The sequence below is a fragment of the Octopus sinensis genome, linkage group LG9 (assembly GCF_006345805.1).
Source record: "Octopus sinensis linkage group LG9, ASM634580v1, whole genome shotgun sequence".
Classification (NCBI taxonomy): Eukaryota; Metazoa; Mollusca; class Cephalopoda; order Octopoda; family Octopodidae; genus Octopus; species Octopus sinensis.
In genome coordinates, this window is record NC_043005.1 from 54,288,585 (window position 1) to 54,310,677 (window position 22,093).

Consider the following 22,093-nt stretch of genomic DNA (forward strand, 5'->3'; position numbering starts at 1 on the left):
CTTTACATTCTGAGTTCAAATTCCCCCAAGGTTGAATTTGATTTCATCCTTTTGGAGTAAATAAAAGACGTACCAGTCAAGCACTAGGGTCGATATAAATGACTTAACCCCTTCCCAAAATTTCTGGCCTTGTGGCAAAATTTGAAATCATTATTATTGTTGTTGATATCGGACATGTCTTTGAATGCTCCAAGTAAGTTCGTTTTTAAAACATTTATTTACACCAGTTTGGTGACGTTGCTTCGTTATACGTTGGTTCCAACTTCTAATAGGAACACTAGGAACCCGTCACTGGTGTTTCTGTGTTTGTTTAGCCCCCCTCGTGGAGCCATATTCGGCCCACAAAATAAGTTCGTTGAATGTGTAATCACTTATAGTTCAAAATGATGGTGGAGAGCATCTTGTAAGGGTTAAGGAAAATAACTACCCCCTCCTGCAGTTCTGCTAACTGAAGAAAATTTCCCTCCCCTTCCCTCCCTTACTGGCAACAATACATGAGAGGGGGGGGAGAAAAGTGAGGATGCAAAAGTACGTAGTTACAGCAGAAGCAACATCAATATCGACAGCAGCAGTGGTTTGCAGCGACAGTGGCGGTAGCAGTGACAGCAGTGGTGGTGGTGGCGGTGACGGTGGTGGCTGTAGTAGTAGTAGTGGTAACAACAATGAGAAACAGCAGCAGCAGTAGCAGCAGCAGCGGTGGCAGAGACAGTAGAAGCGGAAATAGTGTTTTCTTTAAAAATACAACAGATTTTAGTGGAAAAAAATGTAATTCTAACATCAAAGGCGGGGAGAAGGAAAATAGGGGTGACGGTGATGGTGAGAGTGGCAGCGGTGGAAATGACCACAATTCCACCACCACCACAACCACCACCACCAGAAACAACAACAGCAGCAGCAGCAGTTTAAGAATTTGGACCTGGAGATCTCCATTTCCAGCGACTTCGAGGGCCACCTCCCAGTGGTGTTGGGGATCAACGAAGAGCCCTCGACTACAACAAGACGACCAAAGTTTTTTTTTCCAAGGTCTAGGGTCTGCCGCCCACCACCAACAGCAGCAGCAGCTGTTCAAGAATTTGGACCTGGAATCTCCATTTCCTGTGACTTCGAGGGTCACCTCCCAGTGGTGTCGGGCATCAATCAACGAAGAGCCCTCGACTACAACAAGACGACCAAATTTTTTTGTCCAAGCTCAGGGGTCTCCCGCCCCTAAGCCCTAGACCATCACCTAATCACCTTTACCCGTCTTGTTGCTTAAAAAACAACAATTGTAACTACAACAACAGCAACGACGACGACAACAAAAACAATAACAAAAATAAAAGGTTTGATGATGTAGCGAACACAAAGAGAGAGATATTTGTCATACCACTCGATGATAAAATGCATGAACTCACAAAAGCAAATGGTATCATTAATTTAAGGGTGGTAAGGATGCAGTGCTCGAACCTCCTGAAATAACAGAGGCAAAAGAGAGGAAGGCAATTTATTTCAGATGTGTATCATGCAAAATTTGAGGGCTGAAATAGCGTCCATCAGGCCCTCAGAGAAATTTTAATAGATGTGACCCATATACAGAGCGGGTGGGGGCAGTTTGTCAGCATTGAGGTTCTCTTTGAAAGTGAGGGCCTCCTGCGATGACATGCAGTATCACCCCGGTGGGTCCTGTATCCCACCTACCTCTTAAAGAGAACAGTTAGAATCAGAGTAAACGGTGTACGACCGGGTATAAACGTCTTTTGAACTGTTACTTGGGGAAAAGAGCAGCATGGAGAACTGGTGTGGGATCAACTTGGAAATATTTGTAGTGATCCTATAACGGTGCGCGCGCGCGCACCGCCCATTTTCTATTTCGCGCGTGCGAGTGTTGGTGCCTTCACCAAGGCACAGAAAGGAAGGGCCCTCTCGTGCATGCGCGAACCACCGGAAGCACGACCCTTTTGCCTACGTGGTAGTTAGCCAAGGCAAGGGGGTCGTAGAACGTTTGACCACTAGCAGCAGTCAGCGGGGACTTGGGACGGCAGCGACCGAAGGCGACGGTCACGATATTTTTCTCTCCGTCCGGACTAGATTCTAGCAGCACCATACCAAAAGGCCTTTAACCAAATTGTTGCCGACCACATTCATCTTCCCTGTTCCGGACGCCATCTTTAACCCGTTCTGTTTTTAGCGGCTGAACATTGTAAATATTACAATCCATTAACTTTCAGCCTTGCGCGCCCAGAACCAAGGACATCAGATAACCACTTATTGTTACTGTTACCAAGAAAGAGAATAAAGTAGTATATATATCTTTTACGTCTGCGTCTTGTTGTTTCTGACTAGTAGAGAATCTGGATTATTAAAGCAACGGCTAGTGATTGCTTTCTTGTACCCCGAAAGTACAAGAGAGAATATATTCAATCACTAAGTACGTTACATATTAATCCATGTGAAAACAGAAAAAACGTTGAGAAGATCCCGGACCTGATCCAGCTGCCCAACAGGGTGGAACTGTGTATTATCGTGGAAGGCATGAAGCTCAGACGCAACATCTATGGGTTCACAAGCCACCTGAGAGCCTTCTGCTCCCAAAAGTTGGGAGGTACGCGGCCACACCTGCAGCCTACATCGCACCCCTAGCAACAGCAACAGCAACAACAACAACAACAAAGAGTGAACCCCATAGAATGGAGAAAACTACCCAGGATATCTGTCAAACCAGCCTCTCTCTCTCAAGCATACACTCACACCAACACGCTCACACTACCAAAGACACACTCACATTCCCAGAGACAGATACTAGTCCCTCCCTATCCCGCAGTGAAGATGAGAAACAAACTTACAAAGCAAAAAGCCCTGCAAAAGACAAAACAAAAAGAATACAGACGAACCTACACCAACACCTGAAAACACAGAAATCCCCAGCACGTCGAACATAGACACAGCAAAAACAACACCAGCATCACCATCCTCACAAGCACCACTACTACTCCAACCAAATGCACCAATGCTCTCAATACTACATGTATCCCACAAAAGAAAGCCCAGGGGCGGGGCGGCCAGATTTCTTCAGACGTTTGGAGGTCTTCCTTGGGACATTACGCTCCTTAATGTTAGTGAGTGACTGGAATGCCATCTTGGACACACGCCTGGATAGGGTGGGGCTAGCTGATAGGAGAGGTGGGAGAAAAAGCCTCACAAACCTACTCAGCCGCTGTCAGTTGGCTGGTAGGTAGCATCTGGATTTCCCGAATGCACTAATGTGGACATGAGCGAACCGAATTGGATTTTCCAGATCGTGTCTAGATATAGTATTTTGTAGGCCTGTAGACAGAAGTAGAATAAGTTGTCCTGTATGGTTGACATAGATAGGATCTATAGATAGGGCTCTGGAAACTGGAAGCTGAACGAGTCCTTCCCAACGCGGCAAGCTTTCAGAGACTAGGTTATCAAGTTAGTCCATCGAGAGTTTGCGGGTTCAATCGTCAACAGCCATTAGTGGATAGCCCTGAAAAGGGCTATTGGAGTAGAGGCGGTCGGTTTTAATAAGGAAATAGTGTTAGAGGAATCTAGGATAGAGGGACACCTAGTTAGGAAGCTAGAAGAGGCGAGATGGTTCTTGATCAATTGTTCAATGCTAAGCACAAAAGTTGCATTGTCAGAGCTATGGTGCATTGGTTGAGATTGGCTACTGTTGTATGGGGAATCTGTACACCCCCGTGATTGGCTAAGTGAACTATACTAGTTAATATAAATGAGCATGCACAGAACAGTCTGAGAAGAGTGTCATATGTGCAGTCAAGGTGTACAGGTCATAAGAATTATTAAATAGAGATATCGTGGAGTGTTTGTTGAAGATACACAGTTGGAGAGTAATAAGAAAACATCAGGAAAGTTTGGTATTATAAAAGTTCAGATTATAACAATGACGACGGGAAGCCATACGTCATATCAGCTACCCTTGTCGTCACCTCCTCCCAGTTCTTGTCCACCTGGTGATCTGAACCAAACCAGATTAATGAAAATATTACATCATTATAAAAAAAACCGTTTTCATCAAATGAATTCATGGACATTCAAAATGATTTAACATAGTTAAACATAACTATTATTTCAATTGACAGTTTATGTCAACTGAAATTGCCATAATAGGTTGACATCTGTACCTCCACTGTTACTCATTCATATTCTATATATATATATATATATATATATATATATACACATAGGGGGGCAAACAAGGACAGACATACGGGTTAAGTCAATGATATCGTCCCCAGTGCGTAACTGGTACTTAATTTATAGACCCCAAAAGGAGGAAAGGCAAAGTCGACCTCGGTGGAATTTGAACACAGAACGTAACGGTAGACGAAATACGGCAGCATATTTCGCCCAGCGTGCTAACGTTTCTGCCAGCTCGCCGCCTTGTGTGTGTCTGTAACCCCTTGTGGGCAGTAAAGAAATAGGTATTTTGTCTGTCATTACGTTCTGAGTTCAAATTCCGCCGAGGTTGACTTTGCCTTTCATCCTTTCGGGGTCGATAAATAAAGTACCAGTTTCTCACTGGGATCGATGTAATCAACTTAATCCCTTTGTCTGTCTTTGTTTGCCCCCTTTGTGTGTAGCCCCTTGTGGGCAGTAAAGAAATACATATTCTATATATACATATATATGTGTATGTACGTATATAAATGGGTGTTTTACGGCTGCTGTCTGGCTAAATCACTCATAAAGCATTGGTCAGTCGGTCAGCATAAGGCTGTAATGGAAGACACTTTCCCATGGCTTTGAACCTGAAACTACATGTTGTAAAATAGGCTTCTTAACCACATAGCCATGTCTGTGCCTGCGGTGCAATTAATTTTTGAAGCTAATCAAAAATTTGGAAGAATTTAATACAGTATCATTTTCATTATGAAACTAATGTTTAGAACATAATTTAATAAAATAATAAACACTTTAAAATGAGAGGTTATGTTACATAGAACCAGAAGTGGTCTCAGGAGTTGGGGTTGTGATATCAAATGCATTAAACTGAGTAAACCACTCCCTTATAAAATGTATGGTCCTACTTAGAATGAATGTAAAGTATTTTATAAATGAATAAAGTTTGTTGACTCCTGGAATAATTAGAACATCAGACAAAAATGGCTTTGTGATTTATTTCAATGCTGCTGAGTTCAGCTTTGTCTTTCTTTCATCTGAGGTCAATAGAATAAGTACCAGTCAGGTACTGGAATTGATGTATTCAGCTAACCTCCTGTCCCCAAACTTTAGGCTTTGTACCTATTATAGAAATTATTATTATTATTATTGTTATTGTTGCTGCTGTTGCTGTTTTTGTTGCTGGAGTAATTGATGTCTTCATTATTATTAGTACTATTGATTTTATCATTATTATTATTATTATTATTATTATTATTATTATTATTATTATTATTATTATTATTATTATATTATTATATTATTATCATTCTGAGTTCAAATTCCACCAAGGTTGACTTTGCTTCTCATCCTTTCAAGATCAATAAATTAAGTACCAGTGAAACACTGGGGTTAATGTAATCAACAAGTCCCCTCCTCCAAATTTAAGGCCTTGTGCCTATAGTTGAAAGGATTATTATTATCATCATCATCATTATTATTATTATTATTATTATTATTATTATTATTATTATTGAGTGAGAGAGCAGTTCATGCCATCAAAGTGACACTGGGGTGAAATATACGAAGCCCAATATACCCATCATGACTACCCGTCTGATAAGGGTACACCAGGCACATGCATCACAACCATATGTGCGCGACATGGTGATCTCATATCAAGATAAACAGCACATGACCTTGCAGTTGGGGCCCAGTTAGAATTTTCTTCAGGTTGAGTTGCCCATCCCGCTCAAAAGGTCCCTGAATAAGGGTTGTTTAAGGATGTTGAAAGAACCACCCATGTTTCCAGAGGTGAATTATTCAAACTCCAAAGAATCCCTCTCAACACATGGCTATGATGCTCCCCCACTACTTCTGCTCGTGATCAGAGATGCACACATCGTCAGCCACTAAGGGACATGCTCAACTGGTTAAAGTCAAACAACTGACAAGCAAATCTGTGGTATTGAGCAGAATATTTGCTGTAGCCCATCTTTTATACCAAGACAAAACAATGTACATGATAACACTTCCAATCAGTTAAGATCAGAAGCCATGAGAGCCACTGCCTGGTACTGCATCAGGGCATTTATTATTATTATTATTATTATTATTATTATTATTATGATTATTATTATTATTCAGTAGTTTTATTTTTATATCATGCTTTCACTTCACTACCGAGCACAGCTCTGTGTGCCTTGGGTATGTGCTGTGATTTGTTGTGATGCTCTGATGGTTACTGTATTGAAAGTGTTCTGCATAGGATGTGTGCAGTACCCAGAAGTGCAATTTTATACGTGTTTGTAAGTCCTGGTGTTTTTGCTACATATTTGTCTGGATATTTTTTTTTATCATGCCTAATGCACCTACTATGATAGGAATTGTTTCTGTTTTTAGATTCCACATTCTGGTTACCTCTATTTCCAGGTCTTTGTATTTTGAAAGTTTCCCCATTTCTTTTAGAGACACATTGTCATCTGCTGGTATTGATACATCAATTAGAAAGCATTTTTTTTTCTTCATGATCTCTGACAACTATATCTGGCCTATTGATCTTAATTTCTCTATTTGTGTATTATTATTATTATTATTATTATCATTATCATTATTATTATTATTATTATTATTATTATTATTATTATTATTATTATTATGGCAGTGAATTGGTAGAATTGTTAGAATGCTGGATGAAATGCTCAGTGGTATTTTGCCCATTGCTACGTTCTGAGTTCAAATTCTGCCGAGGTTGACATTGTCTTCATCCTTTGTGGTCGATAAATGAAGTTCCAGTAAAACACTGGAGTTGCCGTAATTGACTCACCACCCACCCAAAATGGCTGGTGTTGTGCCAAAATTTGAAGCCATTACTATTATTATTATTATTATTATTATTATCATTATTATTATTATTATTATTAAGGTAGTATGTGTGTGTGTTTATGTATGTAAGAATGTATGCATGTATGTTTGTATGTATTTATGCATGCACACACACACACACATATATATATATATATATATATGCATGTATGTATGTATTTATGTATGCATGCATGAATACAAAGACAAACAGAGATAGCGAGGTAAAAACACAAGTGTGTGTGCACGCGCACGCGTGCATATACAAATATAGATACATTTATTTGTTCCAGAGATGCCTCGTTTTTGCAATATGAAAGTTCAATGATGTGATACAGTTTATAAATGAATCAAGGGGAAAATAAAAGCGACAGAAACTTAAATTTCAAAAACGTCTTCATGCAAATAACCGAATACATTAAAATATTCAGATGTCATTGATCATCTGTGCAATGAAATATCTTCAATGGGAAGGTTTCAGCTTAATTTACTTTTAAAACTAAATTAATGCTTTCACGTGTGACTGTTTATGTACCTAAACATGTATATATATGTATGTATAAATGTATAAATGTATATAGCTGTGTATTTCTGCATATAGCACACATTTTACTTAAATGTGCGTATGTGTGTGCATATGCATATATATATTTGTGTGTGTGAGTGTGTGTGTTTGTGTGTGTGTGTGTGTGTGTGTGTGTGTGTGTGTGTGTGTGTGTGTGTGTGTGTGCGTTTGTGTCTCCTCATGTTGATATAATGGGATAGTGGTAAACGAGTGTCATGATCACTGAAGCATATGTCATTCATTTATGACCTTTCATGAAACATGTCTAGTCATAAGAAGATATTACTTTGCTTAGCAAACAAACAAAAAACAAAAACAAAAATGAGGGTCATAACTGGAAGGGCATCTGGCTATAGAAGGTTTTTCCTCTATGAATTCCATCTGACTCATGCAGGCAAGGAAAAAATGTGGATGATGAGGAGGAGGAAAATTAGGACTGTACATATTCTTTCACTTGCTTCAGTCATTTGACTGTGGTCATGCTGCAGCACTGCCTTGAAGGGTTTTAGTCCAACAAATCAACCCCAGGACTTACTTCTTAAGCCTAGTACTTATTTCATTGTTTACTTTTGCTAAGTTACAGGGATGTAAATGCACCAATACCAGTTGTCAACCAATGATGGGGGTACAAACACATACACAAAGATACACACACATGGATATATACATATATATCATCATCATCATCATCATCATAATTTAATGTCTGCTTTCCATGCTGAGGACTGGTGAACAAGATGGCTGCGCCAGGCTCCAATCTGATCTGTCAAGGTTTCTACAGCTGAATGCCCTTCCTAATGCCAACCACTCCGAGAGTATAGTGGGTGCTTTTACATGCCACCAGCATGAGGGCCAGTCAGGTGGTACTAACTTCAAGTTAGCCAGAAAACTGCTTGCAACCATTTGCATGTAATCAGAAAATGAAAAAAAAACCTGATAAATGGGTACCACATGATTTGAATGAAAATCAGAAAATGCACAGATATGATATTTGCTTATCACTTCTTCTCCATAATCAGATTGATCCATTTCTTGACTGTATTGTAAATTGTGATGAAAAGTGGATTCTGTACAATAATAAAAACGTTCTTTGCAGTGATTGGACTAAAATAAAGCACTGAAGACTATCCTTAAACCCAGGCTCTTCAAAAAAAAAAAAAAAGGTTATGGTGACTGTTTGGTGGTGTACTGCTGGACTCATTTACTATAACTTCTTAAAACCCAGAAAAACCATTATTGCAGAAGCATCATCATCATCATCATCATCGTTTAACGTCCGTTTTCCGCGCTAACACGGGTTGGACGGTTTGACCGGGGTCTGGGAAGCCAGGGCCTGCACCAGGCTCCAGTCTGATCTGGCAGAGTTTCTACAGCTGGATGCCCTTCCTAACGCCAACCACTCCGCGAGTGTAGTGGGTGCTTTTTACGTGCCACCTGCACAGGTGCCAGGGGGGTCCGGCATCGGCCACGATCAGTTGGAGCTTTTAACGTGCCACCGAAGCAAAGGAATGAAAAACTGCTACTACTCCTCTGTCCCAGACTGGTTGACAGAAAAGGACCAATCATTTTTTCGTGACAATGCTCCACCACACATTTCACTAATGACGCTCCAGAAGGAGGGAACTTGGCTACATTGTTCTTGCCCACCCAGCTTAATCCCTAGACCATTCTCCTAGTGACTACCACTTTTTCAAGCACTTTGATGGTTTCCTGCAAGAGAAGGAATTCAAAATTCGAACCAATGCTGAAAATCCATTCAAAGAGTTCATCAGCTCCAGAACTCCAGATTTTTATGTTAACAGAATAAACAAGCTTAAAACTCATCAGAAAAATTGTGTTGATTGTAATAGTACTTATTTTGATGAATAAAATTTCTATAAATATGAATTTTATGTTTCAAAACGTTGCTTACTTTTTACTCAGCTTGATATATAGATGTCTATATTTCATCATATATAGATATCTATATTTCAGTCTTTCTTTCTCTCTGTTTACATGTTTGCATGTAATTATATTTTGTATATCTAACCCATGCAGTGTTATTTGTTTGCATCATTATCTCTCTCTCTCTCTCTCACACACACATACACACACACACACACACACATATATATAGAGAGAGAGATAGAGTGATAGATATACATAGTTATAGGTATATACGTATATTAAAATGCATGCACACACACACATACACATACAACTTACATTCCTGCACATATACATACATAAATGAAAATTATGAGCTAAGACAAAAAACTCAGGGTGGCCAATAGCATGGATACAAACAATAAACACTAATAAATGTCTCTCAAATACCATACAGTATAAATTCTTTGATTTATAGAAATTATCTTTCCTTTCTGACAGGAATAAACAGATGTCTTGAGGCAACTGAATGCAAACAAGAAAAACTAATGTCAAGAAACAAAATTCTTTAAAACTGACATGTTGTTGAAGAAAAGACAGCCTACTTATGTGAAAACAAGAGGACAACTATGGATACATGTTTCAGCTTCAGAAGACATCATCAGTATGCTAGTTGTCCTACATTGAATCTAGAAATTGAGCTACTTAAACATGTTTGTGTGTGTGCATGTGTGTCTTTGCGTGTGTATACATACACACATCATCATTATATATATATCATCATCATCATCATTATCATCGTTTAGTATCCGCTTTCCATGCTGGCATGGGTTGGATGATTTGATGGAGAACTGGCAAACCAGATGGCTGCACCAGGCTCCAATCTGATCTGGCAGAGTTTTTACAGCTGGATGCCTTTCCTAATGCCAACCACTCCAAGAGTGTAGTGGATGCTTTCATGTGCCATTGACATGAGGGCCAGTCGGGTTGTACTATATATATAGATATATCATCAACTCTTACTCTTTTACTTGTTTCAGTCATTTGACTGTGGCCATGCTGGAGCACTGCCTTCAGTCGAACAAATTGACCCCAGAGCTTATTCTTTGTAAGCCTAGTACTTATTCTATCAGTCTCCTTTGCCGAACTGCTAAGTTACAAGGACGTAAACATACCAGCATCAGTTGTCAAGTGATGCTGGGGGACAAACACAGGCACACAAACATATACACGCACATACATATATATATATATTATATATATATATATATATATATATATATATATATATATATATTATATATATATATACATATACGAATGGCTTCTTTCAGTTTACGTCTACCAAATCCACTCACAAGGCTTTGGTCGACCTGAGGCTAAAGTAGAAGACACTTGCACAAGGTGCCACATAGTGGGACTGAACCCAGGACCATGTGGTTGGTAAGCAAGCTACTTACCACACAGCCACTCCTGCACCTATAAAAAAGCAGACCAGCCACTAGATGCCGAAAACCGGGATTAAACCGGGGGACCTTTAGATCTTCAATCTAATGCTCTCCCAACTGAGTTATATATATATATCATCGTTTGTTAGCACCTACATTTTATGCTCTTATGGTTCAGACAGATTTTGATGAAGGGGATATTCTGTGGCTGGATGCTCTTCTAGTCACTAACCCTCACCTGTTTCCATGTAAAGTAATATTTCCCCAAGAACAAACGTTTTCACAGAAGAGGTACATATATATGGACACACACATGTATATATATATATATATATATATATATACACAAACACAAATACATATACATACATATGCATATGTTCGTATGATTTTATATATGACATATATGTGTATGTATGTATGTATGTATGTATGTTTGTAGGTATGTGTGTATGTATAGGTATATGTGTATGTATATGCCCAGAAGCTTTGGCATCACATCAACATTTTCATGCTTTGTAGCATTTTGGCGTTTTAACAACAAATAGAAGAGAAGACAGTTGATTTTGATGAGTAAAACAGAAAATAAGGAACAACTAAATAAGCACACAAAAAAAAATGACTGATAAATAGCAAGAATGATTGAATAAAAAAGAAAAAGAGAAAGAAAAAGAAGGGAAAGGTAGTAGAGAAATGACAGAAAGAAATAGAAAAAAAAAACGAAAGACAAATATAAATTCAACCAAATTAAAAGTGATCAGCATAAATGAATTTTTAAAAGCACCAATTAGTATTATATGTTGCATATCCCACTAGCTTCTCCTTCTCACTTTGCTTCTGTAGGCCTGATCGCTCAACAGCTTTTAATTTTTGTTGGCTCTTGTTTGTTTTGTTTTTTGTTTTTTTTTGTTTTTTTTGTTTTGTTTTTGTTTTCAAATATGTGGGAATATGTGTTGTTAGTGTGTATTAGTGTGTGTTTGTGTGTTGAAGTTGTTCTTTAATGCAGTCATGTTATCTTATAGTTAATTTCTGTCTGCTCTAAGCCGCAATTTTCCGCGATTTCCTGTCATTAAACCTTTTCCAAGTAATTTGAATTCTTGATATTCTGACGGACATTATCGTTGTTGTTATCATTATTATTATTATTATTACTATTATTATTATTATTTTATTTTGGTTTGAGTCAGGTTCAGTCTTATTCCTGGTGGGACTTAATGAGGGTAGCGGGTTACTACCTGTAACCTTAGATATCCACAAATTCTCAGCAATCTTTCAAGTGCTGAGAACCCTCCTGATAATCCTTGCTGTCCCTAAAAGACAAACTTTCTTCTTCTTCTTCTTCTTATTCTTCTTCTTATTATTATTACTATTATTATTATTATTATTATTATTATTATTATTATTATTATTATTATTATTATTATTATTTTTGTTATTATTATTATTATTATATTATCATTATTAATATTATTATTATTATTATTATTATTATTATTATTATCATTATTATTATTATCATCATTATTGCTATTATCATTGTTGTTGTTATTATTATTATTATTATTATTATTATTATTATTATTATTATTGTCTTTGCACAGCTTCTAACGCTGGAGATGTACTACAGTGTCAGCTGTTCGCTACCAGTAAACTAAGGTAACACCCCCGGAGTATTCAAGCGGTTCCAAGCAGTGCTGCTTTCTGCAAGTGCCCCACCCTTATTTCAGCCCCCATTTGTTCCACGTACTTTTCGAGGTTTTTGCTCAATGTCCCCAGAACTCTGACAATTATTGGTACTACTGCTACCTTTTTCATAGACCACAACTGCTTAACTTCCCAAGGTAACCTGTCGTATCTCTCGACTTTTCTTTCTTCCTTATTGCATACCTTGTTGTCAGCTGGGCATGCTATATCTATGATCCAGCATTTGGTTCCCTACTTTGTTTCCTGTATCCTTTCTATTCTTCCGGAAGTAGATTGTTACTTTCAAGATGGTTAAAATAACTCTTCTGCCAAGACACCAGTTATAAGCTTCCACATCAGCAGTAAACAGATTATAGGTTAAAAATTTCATGCCAGGTTCCCTTTCAAGGGATCCTTGAGGTATAACAGGTTTTGTCCCCTTGTCATCCAGGCAGGAACGTAGCCTTACTGCAGACAGTCATCAAGTTGGCCTATGATCCTTTCATGCAACTGGGTAAAGTTCTTCGACCGATAGTCTTGTACTCCATCTGGGCCTGGTCCTTTCCAATTTGCTATTTTTTAAACTTCTGTTTCACAGTATATAGATTAATTCTGACATCTTATGTCTTGGTACAGTTTCAAGTTGTCTTTCCACCTTTGTTAGCCACTTTATGTCTTGCTGGTTGTCTTTCTTTATGTCTTGCCAGCCTGTTTCACAGCCTTCCCCAACATTCTTTACTTTCTTCTGCATTTGGAATCAGTTCCTGGTGTTGGCCTCCCACTATTTCCTCAAATAGATGCCTTCTATTTGATTGGAAACCTTTGCATCTAGCATCATATCTTTTCAATTTTGACTTTAATGGTGTCACCATTCATGTCAATTCATGTACTGTTTGTTTTTCCCTTTCTTCTCACCTGTACTGTCCATTTAATTTTCTGATTGCTACCTTATGCTTGAGCTCTCTCCTCATTATCCCATTCAGTTGCTTTAGTTCCTTTCTTGTCATTTCCAGCTTAATGCATGTTATCTTCCTCCAGTTTGGTTCTTTCTTTACATTTCGTTTTATATCTTCAGTTTTCCACTTGTAGCCTACTATGCTAGCTACAACGTTAGCAGCATCTATGATTAGCTGGTTTGTTTCACAGTTGTTTTCTGTTTTAATCAAGATTAAAATGAAGAACATAGGCTCAAAATGTCGAAGACTTTTTCATTCTTCTTGAGCATTAAACTAATACACCTGCTTGTTGTTCCTTCGCCAGTCTTTGTCTTTTGTTTTTCTGTAAATTTGAACTACATTTATATATATATATATATATATATATATATTTCGGAATGGTCATATTGCCAGTTTAGCCAATAAAAACACACGCACTATATATTTGGTGTTATTTTGCTTCAGTGATATTTATAAAATCTTGCACAACAAATATTTAAACGTACATATATATATAATATATATATATATATATATATATATATTTCGGAATGGTCATATTGCCAGTTTAGCCAATAAAAACACACGCACTATATATTTGGTGTTATTTTGCTTCAGTGATATTTATAAAATCTTGCACAACAAATATTTAAACGTACATATATATATATATATATATATATATATGAGCAAAACGCTCCCCCATCCAATGGACAGTGCTGAGTTGTCAAACATTTAAATCAAATTTTATCAAAACAACTTGTCTGCCCATCCCATAGGCCTCCCCTTTGAGAAACACTGATTTAACCTAAATTTGAGACACCAGCAACAGAAGAAATAAAGATAAACTTTTTTTCTATTCCAAGAAAAACGATTTTACAAATGCACGTTCCCACGGCTTTATCGATCCCATTCTCACCTGGAATCTATTTTGTAATTTTTTCAAGACTTATACATGCCCTGATACCGTCGGTATCTACATATCAAATTTGAGCACAATCGGATGGAGGATGCTCGAGATCCTAGAAGACACACACAGACAGACAGACAGAACGGATTTTATATAATAGATATACGGGGGTGGTGAAAAAAAAAAGGAAAAAGGGGAGGAGAGGGGTTAAAAAGAAAGTGGAAAAAAGGGAGGGGAAGAGATGAAAGAGGGGGAAATCCTGGGAGGGAGAGGGAAAAGCCCTGGAAGAGCAAGTCCCCGGAGGGAGGAAGTCCCAGCATGGGGGCAAATACATGGGGGAAGTCCTGGGAAAGGGGGCAAACATAAAGATGGACAAAATGCCACTACACGTTTTGTTTGGTGAGCTAACGGCTCTGCCCGTTCATCACCAAATGATGTGCATGTCTGTCTGTAGGTGTATCTGCATGTATATATGCATGTGTGTGCACACATGCATACACATGCATGTTTGGGTGCAGTGTATGTGTGTGTGTGTCTGTGTCTGTGTGTTTTAGTGTATAACAAGTGAAATTAAAACGTTAACAGTTATGTAGTCTCCGGTAGAATTCTAAGAAACTTTATAAACAAAACTTATAGCTGGACATTAAGAAATGCAACAACTACAATAACAATAACATCTACGATAGAAATAATGATGTTATCAATATCACCTGCTGTGACAGTGTCTGTATAAGTTAGTACTAATAAAATTGTACTGTAGTGCACTGTTGTACTAGTATTATTGATATAACCATGTCTATGTCGGAGAAATATGAAAGAGGTCTGGAATGGAGCTGAGTGGAGGTTGTCTGTTGTGGAGAGAATGTTGAATATTGAGAAGGAGGAGTAATAATAAGAAGATATCAGAGTTTAAGGGAGAAAGAGAGAGAGAGAGAGAGAGAGAGAGAGAGAATGTAAAAAATAGGAAGAAAAAGATGGATGGTGTGAAAGAGAAGGGTGAAGGAGAAAAGGTTGGTGGTATATAGTAATGGTAGTGAGGAGGAGTAGGAGATTAAATAAAAAGGGGAGAAGGAGGAGAAAGAAGAGGAGGTGAAATATGAGAAGGAAGTGGAAGGGCAAAAAGAAGATGAAGGAAACGGTGGAAAGTGAAGAAGAAGAAGAAAAATGGGGGTGAGAGGAGGAGGGATATTGAAAGGGTTAAGAAGAAAAGGAGCAGGGTTGAGAGAGAGGGGACATTAAGGGGATGGAAAGAAGGAGGAGGAGAAAAGGAGGAAAGAGGGGTGATAGAAGAAGGAGGAGGAAGAGGAGAAGGAGGATGAAGGGTAGGAGAAGAAGAAGAAGGAAAGGCGATGAGAGAAGGAAGTGGAGGAGGAGGAGGAGGAGAAGAAGAAGAAGAAGAAGAAGAAGAAGGAAGAGTAGGAGGGTATTGAAAGGGATAAGTGGAGGAGGAAAAGGAAAGGAACAGGGGTGAGAGAGGGGATCAGGGAGGACATTGGGGGTGAAAAAGAGGAGGAGGAGAAAAAGAAGGAAAGAGGGGGAGGAAGAGGAGGAGTGGAAAAGGAGAAGGAGTAAGAGAAAGAAGACGATAAAGAGAAGAAGAAGAAGAAGGAGAAAGAAGAGGAGAAGAAGAAGAAGAAGAGCCCCAACAAAAAGAAGTCAAAAACAAAAAGGAGAGCAAAAGAAAGAAAGAAAGAACACAAGAAGAATTAGGATAAAGGAAGGAAAAATGAAGAAACTTTGAAAGATTATAGTAAACCAGCACCATTATAGATTGCTCTTGTGCCAAACAACATTGTACAAGGAAGGTAAGTAGATTGGTAGATTCAGCTGTTGGTTAAATATTGCTTCTTTTCAATGGAACAATACTGTCTATTCTTATTCTTTAAATGTTCTTGAACCAGGCAATTGCTTTAAATGGGAATCAATTTATTTCTTTTCCTTCTTTTTTTTCCCTTTATTTTTATTTCTCTTTTCTTCTTTTTCTCTTTGCTTTTTAACCTTTAGAATGAGCAAAAATTCCTATCAAGATCCTTTACATTTGTCTGTGATTTCTTGGGATAATAACATTCAGTATCTGACTTTTAAATGGACACACCTTATGGTAGACTCTGTTTGAATTGGCAGTGAACACCGACTAACTGCTGCTGTAATCTCTTCATTATTGTAACTGTCTTTCCTTTTAAAGGACTTGGATGGAGTCTGCTGACATGTTTATTGTGTTTAATTCAAGTTAATTTTCTTCATTCATCATCACATTGGCTTGAAAAATGCTCTTTTGTTATGCTGCCATTGTCTATTTGGACAACAGAAGGAAATCAAAAATGGATGAGAAAGCTTGGATGGATCTTTGTTGCAGCAAAAAGTTTTGTAACTGTTTTGTTTTGTTTTGTTGTTGTTATTTTTTTCATAGTTTGTTTCTGTGTGTGTGTGTGTGTTTGTTTGTTTTTTTTTTTTGAAATTATATTCTGGCAAAGGTTCCAACTGAACATTATTGACTTGGTAATCGCTCATATTACTAATGTCTGGTTGTCTTTGAGAGGAAGAATTGGAAGAAGAAGAAGAAGAAGAAGAAGGAGGAGGAGGAGGAAGGGGGAGGAGGAAGAAGTGGGGGGAGGAAGAAGAAGAAGAAGAGGACGACGACGACGACGAAGAAGAAGAGGAGAAGGAGGGGGCAGAAGTAGAGGAGGAGGAGGAAGAGGAGGAGGAGACAGAAGATGAGGAGGAAGAGAGGAGGAAGAGGGGGAGGAGGACGACGACGACGACGAAGAAGAAGAAGAGGAGGAGGAGGAGGCAGAAGTAGAGGAGGAAGAAGAAGAAGAAGAAGAAGAACAACAACAACAACAACAACAATAACAACAACAAACAGCCTAACTTTTTTTTTAGTTGCTGCTTCAGGAAATAATATTAAAAGTCTTCTGACACAGAAGAGTAAGCTGGTGGGATGGAATGATTCAAAATAACTGTAAATCAAAATATGAAATTACTTGTTGCAACTAGAAAAATTACAAAGGAATGTAATTAATATACTTTTGTGATGTGTATAACTAACAAAGGAGTTACTTTAATTTTTGTGTAAACTTAAAAGCGGTGAGATGCCAAAATCATAAATTCTTCGGACAAAAAAGCTTAACAGAATTTTCTCCAGTTATGAAGGTGGTGAGCTGGCAGAAATGTTAGCACGCCGGTCAAAATGCTTAGCGGTATTTCATCTGCCACTACGTTCTGAGTTCAAATTCCACCAAGGTCGACTTTGCCTTTAATCCTTTTGGGGTCGATAAATTAAGTATCAGTTACCCACTGGAGTCAATGTAATCGGCTTAATCCCTTTGTCTGTCCTTGTTTGTCCCCTCTATGTTTAGCCCCTTCTGGACAATAAAGAAATAAGGCTTTCCTCCAGTTCTTTATATTCTGAGTTCTAATCCTGACAAGGTCAGCATTGCTTTTCATTATTTCAGGCTTAATGAAATAAGTTCCAGTCAAACACTGGGGTCGAAGTAATCGATTTGTCTCCTCACCTAAAACTACAGGCCTTGTGCCAAAATTTGAAACAGTATCATGTAAACTTAACTCTTTGGCATTTAAACTGACCACAGCCAATCAAAACAGTCTTCCTGTTTTAAGCTCAAATGAGCCAGATCAGACTTTTCACATCTATCCTACAATGTCATACTAAAATAAAGAATCACATTACAGAAATCTTGAAGCTGTTGGATAATGCATAATTAATTCAAAACAATATGAATAGATAAGCATTACATTCGATAGCATATTTGAATGTTAAAGGGTTAAATGCAGCAAGCTGGCAGAATTGTTGGAGCAACAGACAAAACACCTGATAGCATTTCTTCAAGTTCTTTATGTTTTGGGTTCAATTCCAGCCAAGCTCAACTTTGGTTTTCATCCTTCTGAGTCAATAAGCTAAAGTGCTGCGGTTGATGGTGTTCATTATTTCATTTAAGAATTTTAGCTTTGCACTCTTATTTCTTGGGTTCAAATTTCACAGGTAGCAAGATTTATTTTAATATTATTTGGCAAGTAAAGTGAGATCACACCCATGGCTGATGCCAGTGTTGCATGACCGGCCCATTTAAAAGTACCCTTGAAGCATTGGGCAATATGATGTGAGTCAAGTGAAATCGAAATTGTATTCATGGCCAGTGTCGCCTGACTGGCACCTGTACTGGTGGCATGTAATAGGCATCATTCAAGCATGGATCAATGTTATTGCTGCCTGACTGGTTCCCTGTGCCAGTGACACATAAAAAGCACTGTGTAAACATGATCAATGCCAGTGCCCCCTGACTAGCTCCCATGCTGGTGACACATAAAAAGAACCTACTACACTCTCAGGGTGGTTAGCATTAGGAAGGGCATCCAGCTGTAGAGACCTTGCCAGATTAAGATTGGAGCCTGGTGCAGCCCACTGGCTTACCAGACCTCATTCAAGCTGTCCAACCCAAGCCAGCATGGAAAGCGGATATTAAACGATGATGATGATAATGATGATGATGATGGTGATGATGATGGTGATGGTGAAGGTGAAGGTGATGGTGGTGGTGGTGGTTGATGGTGATGATGGTGATGATGATAATGATGATGATGATGATGATGAAGTAAAACAGCTAGCTAGCAGAATCATTAACACACCAGGCAAAATGCTTAGTGGCATTTTGTCTGTCTTTTATGTTCTGAGTTCAAATTCTACCGAGGTCAAATTTGCACTTCATCATTCTGAGTCAATAAGCTAAAGAACTGAGGTCTATGGTGCTGATTATTCCCCTTGCCTCAAAATTACTGGTCTTGTGTCTAAACTAAGAGCAAAAACACTTTGTAAATTTCGGGTATCTTGCACTATATGTTCTAGATCTGTGCTTTGAGTTCAAATCCCATTGCAGTCAACTTATATACATGTACACATACATATATACATAGATATATAGATATAGATATGTAAAGGAATAGAGAAAATATAACTGGTATTTTATGCATTATGTAATGTACATGCATTTCAGTTGGCCAACTGCCTTTATTACGTAAGCCAGTGAGCTCTATTACATAACACATTTAACTCGCTTCATCAGTGTTTTTACCAAAAATGTAGTAAACATATATATACATATATATATAAATAAAATATATATAATATATATGTGTGTGCGTATGTATGTATACATCTATGTGTGAGTGTGTGTATGAATGTGTGTGAGTATCAATATGTATGAATGCCTGTGTCTGTGTATATATATATATATATTACAGAGAGAGAGAGAGAGAGAGAGAGAGAAGAGAGATTGTGTATGTGAATGTTTATATTCTATGCTTTGCATGAGCCCTGAGCTACTAAGGCTCGAAATTTATTGACATTTCCTGTCAATAAATTATCTTGTAGCACTTTGCTTTTGAAGATGTGTGAAATAAAAAAAAATTCTTTACATACAAAATAGATAAGGGTTAACTCCAACAGGAAGAGCATCCAGTTGTAAAACAATGCCTCAGTAATTTGCTTGTGTAAAGAAGCAGATGCGAAATGATGACACAAACAAAAGATAATTCCTATAGTGCTTACACATACATACATGCATAAATGCATATGTATGAACATGTGTATGCACATGCACATACACACACACACACATATATATATATACAATATATATATATATATATAATATATATATATATATATATAATATATATAATATATATATATATATATATATATATGTATGTATATATACATATATATGTATGTATATATATATACATATATATGTATGTATATATATACATATATATATACATAATATATACAATATATATATATATGAGAAATTGATTTGGAAAGGTTTATATTTTTTGTTTGGAAATGATTTGTGAAATTCCTTCAACTACATTTCTTAAAAGATAAAAACATAATATGCTTAGCAGATAGTCTGAGGATAACAATTCCCATATTTATTTACCAATAAATAAATAAATAGATAGATAAATAAATAAATAACAATATGAATATATAAAAACATTTAGCAGACTGCTGCATTAAGAAATCACTGTATATATCAGTGGCTGTTAACAAAATAATACATATTATTTTTGCAAAGAAAAGGAACAATCAATAAAAAATATGAAGAAAAAACAAAAATAAAAGCAAAGCAGCTGTTGTGTTTTTTGGAACGTTTATCATTTATCTATGGTGTGAGACAGTTTAGCTGAACATATGTGGCACAGTGGAGGGAATGTTTGTTAAATCATGATACATAATCAGCAGAATGCTGAAGACAAAAGAAAGCTTGACTTTACAATTAAGAGTTTACAGATTCATTCAGCTTTTAAGAATCTACGTCCTAAACGAAAATTGGTCTGACTATGTATGTTGAATGTCGAGGCACGTGGCTTTGTGGTTAGGGTGTCAGCATCATGATCGTAGGATTGTGGTTTCGATTCCTGGACCGGGCGATGCATTGTGTTCTTCAGCAAAACACTTCATTTCACGTTGCTCCAGTCCACTCAGCTGGCAAAAATAAGTAACGCTGTGATGGATTGGCGTCCCGTCCAGCTGTGGAAAACATACGCCACTGAAACCGGAAAACCGGGCCCATGAACCTGGCTAGGCTTTAAAAGGACGCATTTATTATTATTATTATCATTATTATTATTATTATTACTATTATTATTATTATAAATGTCGAAGGTATTTTTGCTTGTGTGTGTGTGGGTGTTTGTTTTAACCCCAGATTACTCTGTCAAATGTGACAACGCTTATCTATTCACATCGTTTTTTAATGTATCCTGCATTATCTCTCAGCTTTGATATTTCGATTAAGTGATTGTATATTTTTAAGGCTAACATTGTAGGGTAGGTGTGTGAGGCAGGACCTGGCCAGTTTGAACATAAAACAAAAAGAATATTTTGGCCAGAAATTTCCTAAAAGAAATTTGCTATATTCAATATCTTATCCACTTTTTTTTTTTTACTATATTCAGATATTGCTGATAATTTCAAACTAATAAATTATTTCCCCCAGCATTTTTGCACCAGTCATTGCAATTGCACCTGCAGGAATTTTGATTTGTGTACTGTGGTGAAAATCTTCTTCATTGTAATTAAAATGGCACCAAAGCGAAAAGAATTGTCTGAAGATTTGAAAACAATTATTTTTAATTTGCACGAGAGTGGTTTAGGATACAAGTTAATTAGTAAACGAATACATACTAGCGTAAACACAGTTACCGAAGTAATATAGAAGTACAAAGCTACTGGATGGATAAGCAATAAATATCTTTCAGGTTGTCCTATTTTAACTGTACATGATATTTACAACATCCATGTTACGTGATGGATGACAGGCATCGTACCGGTTCGTCTTTGGCACAAGAAGGTTCCTCTGTTAGTGGAAAGATTATATCCACCCAAAGAGTACGTTGAAGTTTGAACCAGTGTGGTCTCCATGGACACATTCCTCGTAGGAAACGTCTCTTCACTACCAGGCATAAATCAAGTCGTCTTTCTTTTGCCGAAACCTATGTGAGTAAGAGGAAGAAGTTTTGGAATAAAATTCTTTTTTCTGACGAGACTAAAATCAACTTGTTTCGGTCAGATAGTTATTAAACGAGTATGGTGACGACCAGGTGAAGATAATAGCAACCAATGCACTGTGCATACCATGAAACACGGTGGTGGAAGTGTTATGCTTTGAGG